This window comes from Camelus ferus, chromosome X, assembly GCF_009834535.1.
Source record: "Camelus ferus isolate YT-003-E chromosome X, BCGSAC_Cfer_1.0, whole genome shotgun sequence".
Taxonomy (NCBI): Eukaryota; Metazoa; Chordata; class Mammalia; order Artiodactyla; family Camelidae; genus Camelus; species Camelus ferus.
This window is the reverse complement of record NC_045732.1, coordinates 96,647,714-96,652,938: the sequence shown is the minus strand read 5'-3', so window position 1 is coordinate 96,652,938 and position 5,225 is coordinate 96,647,714. Positions and strand designations below refer to the sequence as shown.

The 5,225-nt window shown below is 33.5% G+C and overlaps 1 pseudogene; it reads right to left on the bottom strand.

Annotated features, from left to right (window-relative positions):
- Nucleotides 1-543: 543 nt before the first annotated feature.
- Nucleotides 544-1,053, bottom strand: LOC102524139 (annotated as a pseudogene).
- Nucleotides 1,054-5,225: the final 4,172 nt, after the last annotated feature.

Below are 5,225 nucleotides of genomic sequence, written 5' to 3'. Positions count from 1 at the left end.
AAAATGTTATAATAAAATAATTTTAAAAGGTCAGGAAAAGAGAAAATAAGTTACATAAGAGAGGTGAGACAAAGAGCACGCACATTGTACAATGGTAGATTTTAAATCAAATATATCAGTTATTCCATTAAATAGCTTAGTTTCCTAGTTACAAACAAATTCAGTTTTGATAAAAAACTAGAGACACCCTTTAAATAAAATGACAGATTGAAGGGCAAAATATGAAAAATACCAAAACCAACAAAAAGAAATCTGTTCTAACTGCAATCATATGACAAAAATAGACATAAAAATAGAAGCATTATTAGAGTTTAAAGAGAATTATTTCATAAGGATAGAGTCTCAAAATACCAGGAATATATACAAATTCTAACTTTGTATAAACCTAATGAAATAATCAAAATATACAAAGCAAAGGCTAACAGAACTAAAGGAATAATTAATCTATAGTCCTACATGGAGACTTTAACATGGATTTCATAGTAAATTTAGAACAAAATGACAGAAAAGATATTTTTTTGAGTAAGAATATCACTGTATTTATTTTCATACAGGCAATTTTTCTACAGCTTCAACATTTTCCTCTCAAAATTCAAAGAACAGAAGATTCCCAAAACTTAGAACTGGATCACCTGGCCCTTTCTCTTCTTATTTCCTCCCAGTTCAAAATGCTTGCATCTCTTAAGAGCCAGCATCCTCTTGGATCTGCAGTTGGGCTCAACACATTCAAGTCTCATCACGATCTTCTTTGTGGTTTTAGCCTTCTTCCGGAAAATTGGCTTTGCCCGCCGTAGCCACTCTGCTTCCAATCATAGCGCCTCTTTCCCTGGGCATACAGGGAATCCTTACCCTTCTTATACTGGGTCACTTTGTGAGGCTGATGCTTTCCACACTTCTTACAGAAAGTTCTTCGGGTTTTAGGTACTTTGACCATCTTTGCGGTAGAGCTGCCTTCACGATGAGCTCTGGTCCAGCTCGGGTCCTGGGCACTGGGGGCTTCAACAGGGACCGCTACCGCCCGGCACTCGGCTTACCGGGAAGCTCGGCGTCCACGTTCCTCGGAAAAGATAATTTAATATAGAAAAACAACAGTTAGCAAATTTGACTTTGACAGAAGGAAGGAAATGCTCAAAATAAAGACATAGTAAAATATAAAGCAAATATACAATAGAAAATAAAACCAGACATTGGATCGTTTATAATATGTCTGATTGTTTTCACTTTGTCAAGACCAATCAAGAAAAAAAAAGTTAGGATACAAATAACCAATGTTTGGAATGAAAAGGGGGTGCTACTTCAGATTCTATGGATTATTATAAAGACATTAGCAGGGTAATTTGAACAACTTTATAAAAATAAAATTTTTAACTAGAAGAAAGGAGAAAGTTTCTTTAGAAATACATGTGAATAAATGAAACAAGAGGACATGGAAGTCTGAATAATTCTCTATCTATTAATGATTTTGATGTCATAATTTGAATATCTAATGGAAACGTTTCCCAGTTAGTTTCTGTTTATGCATAGAATAAAATGATGTGTCCCTTTGAGAACTAGTGCAAATGCCGGCTAATTTTTTTTTTTTTTCAAATATGCTTACAGTCATCAGAGAACAGGGGATAAGATTCTGTTCAAGGTTGAAACATAACAAGTTAAGCTGAAGATCTGTAGTCATTCAATCATTTTTCCCCTAGTAGCATTTGCCAATTTCAAATTAGGGAAGAGGTTAAGAAATAGAAAGCTGAGAAGAGACTGAAAGCAGAAGCCAGCAGAACTTTTAGGAGTCTTAGCAATAGAGCAACAAAATAGGAGACTAGGGGCCACAGATGTCTGAAGTTCTCTGAAAACGCTGGCTATATTCTGAACCTGTGGTGGGTAGTAGACTAAAAAGCTAAGTTAAAAATATATGAAAAACAAAAATTCCAAAATCCTGAAATGCTACAGATTAAAAGATTACAGTTCATGACCCATCAGCAAGAGGACTCCAGTGAACAAGACAGCAGACTTTAATTGGGCACTTCTGGTGAACTACAATACAAACACAGGGTAAAATGATTGTAAACTGTGGATAATGAATCATCCATGCATCCGTGGGTAAATGCCACTTGATCATGGTGTATGATCGTTTTAATGTATTGATGAATTCAATTTGCTAATACTTTGTTGAGGATTTTTATGTTTAAGTTCATCAGTGATATTGGCCTGTAGGTTTTTGTGTGTGTGTGTGTGTGTGTGTGTGTGTGATATTTTTGTTTGGTTTTGTTATCAGGGTGATGCTAGCCTTGTAGAATGAAGCAGAAGGAGCCATTCCTCTTAATTTTTTGGAATGGAGTAAGAAAGATATTTTAATTCTTCTTTAAATGCTTGGTAGAATTGATCTGTGAAGCCCTTGGGGTCTGGACTTGTGTCTTGGGGAAGATTTTTTTAATTACTTATTCAATTTAATTACTGATAATTAGTTTGTTCATATTTACTATTTCTTCCTGATTTATTTTTGGGAGGTTGAACGTTTCTAGCAATTTATCTATTTCTTCTAGGTTGTCCATTTTATTGGCAAATAATTGTAGTAATCTCTTACGTTCCTTTGTTTTTCTGTGGTATCGGTTGTAACGTCTCCTTTTTCATTTCTGATTTTATTGTTCTGCCCTCACCCTTTTTTTCTTGATGAATCTGGTTAAAGATTTATCAGTTTCATTTCCTAGTTTCATTGATCATTTCTGTTGTCTTTTATAGCCTCTATTTCATTTATTTCTGCTGTGATTGTTACGATTTCTTTCCTTTTACTAACTTTGGATTTTGTTTGTTTTTTTCTCTAATTCCTTTAGATGTAAGGTTTGGTTGTTGATATGGGATTTTTCTTGTTTCCTAAGGTAAGTTTGAAATGCTAGAAACGTCCCTCTTGGAATTGCTTTTGCTGTGTTCCATAGGTTTTTGGTTCATCGTGTTTTCATTTTCACTTGTCTCTAATTTTTTTTTTTTATTTTCCCTTTGATTTCTTCAATGATCCGTGAATTGTTTAGTAGCATACTGCTTAGCCACCACATGTTTGTGTGTTTTGCAGTTTTTTTTTCTTGTAGTTGATTTCTAGTCTCATAGTGTTGTGGTTAGAAAAGATGATATGATTTCAATTTTCTTAAATTTACTGAAGCTTATTTTGTGGCCATGCATGGGATCTATCCTGGAGAATGTTTCATATGCACTTGAAAAGAATGTATATTCTACTGTTTTTGGATGGAATTCTCTACATACTGATACCAGTTAACTCCATTTGGTCTAATGTGTCATTTAAGGCCTGTGTTTCTTGATTGATTTTCTTTCTAGGTGATCTGTCTGTTGACATAAGTGGGGTGTTAAAGTCCCTTACTATTATTGTGTTGTTGTTGATTTCTCCCTTTATGTCTGTTAAATTTGCTTTATGTATTTAGGTGCTCCTCTGTTGGATGCATATACATTTACAATTATATCTTCTTCTTGGATTGATCCGTTTATACCATGTCCTTCTTTGTCACTTGTTAGTCTTTGTTTTAAAGTCTGTTATGTCTTATATGTATATTGCTACCTCAGCTTTCTTTTTGTTTCCATTTACATGAAATACCTTTTTCCATGCCCTCACTTTCAGTGTGTGTGTCTCTTTAGATCTGAAATGATTCCTTCATAGGCAGTGCATAGATGGATCTTTTTTTAAAATTCATTCAACCACTTTATGTCTTTCAGTTGGAGCCTTTAGTCTATTTTTATTTAAATTATTTATTGGTAGGTATGTACTTATTGCCATTTTGTTAATTGGGGTTTGTTTTTGTAGTTATTTTTTGTTCCTTTCTTCTTCTTTTGCTCCCATCCCTTGTGATTTGAACACTCTTTAGTGCTATATTTTGGATTTCTTTCTCTTTTCTTGTGTGTGTATTTGTTATAGATTTTGAGTTTGTGGTTAATGTGAAACAAATAAACAAATAAAAAATATGTACATGACTATTTTAAGTTGATGATCTTGTAAGTTCGAACATATTCTAACAATCCTACATTTTTACTTCCCTGACATTTACTGTTTTGACATCTTATTTTCCATAGCTTTGTTTTGTGTAACCCTTAACTATTAATTGTGGATATGGATGGTTTTACTACTTTCTTCTTTTAACCTTTCTATTAGGTTGATAATGGTTGATCTACTACCTTTACTGTATATTTGTATTTATCAATTAGATTTTTAATTCGATAATTTTCACATTCCTAGTTGTGGTCTTTACCTTTCTGCTTAGAGAATTCCCTTTAACATTTCTTTAAAGTCAGTTTTGTGATGATAAACTCTTTTAACTTTTGCTTGTCTTTAAAACTTTTGATCTCTAATTCAAATATGAATGATAGTCTTGCCAGGTGGCAAATTTTTGGTTGTAAGTTTTTGGGTTTTTTTTCCCTTCATTACTTTAAATGTATCATGCCACTCCTTTCTGGCCTGCAGAGTTTCTGCTAAGTCACATGGTAGTCTAATGGAAATTCCCTTGTGTATAGCTACTTGCTTTCTTCTTGCTGCTTTTAAGATTTTTTTCTTTATCTTTTACTTTTGCCATATTCACTATAATGTGGCTTGGTTCATTTTATTTGGGACACACTGTATTTTTTGCACCTGGATGTCTGTTTCCTTTACCAGGTTAGGGAAGTTTTCAGCTATTATGTCGTACAATAAATTCTTTGTCACTTTCCCTCTTTCTTCTCCTTCTGAGACCCATATAATGTGAATGATAGTGTGCTTGCCATTGTCCCAGTAGTCTCTTACACTACCTTCATTAAAAAATTTTTTTCCTGTTCAGCTTGGATGTTTTCTACTACTCTTCTACAGTTCACTACAGTTCACTAATCCATTCCTCTCTATCATCTAATCTACTGTTGATTTCCTTCTAGTGTGTTTTTTATTTCAGTTATTGTATGCCTCAGCTCTGTTTGTTTTTTCTTTATATTTTCTCTTTGTTAAACTTCTTTGTGTATCCATTCTTCTCCTGAATTTATTGAGCATCTTTATGGTCATTACCTTGAACTATGTATCAGGTAGATTGCTTATCTCTGCTTTGTTTAGTTCTTTTTCTGGGGTTTTGTGTTTTTCCTTTGTTTGGAACATATTCCTTTGTCTCCTCATTTTGCCTAATTCTCTGCATTTATTTGTATGTATTAGGTAGGTTGGTTATGTTTCCCTATCATGTAGAAGGTGTCTTTTGTAGGAGATGTCTTATGGGACC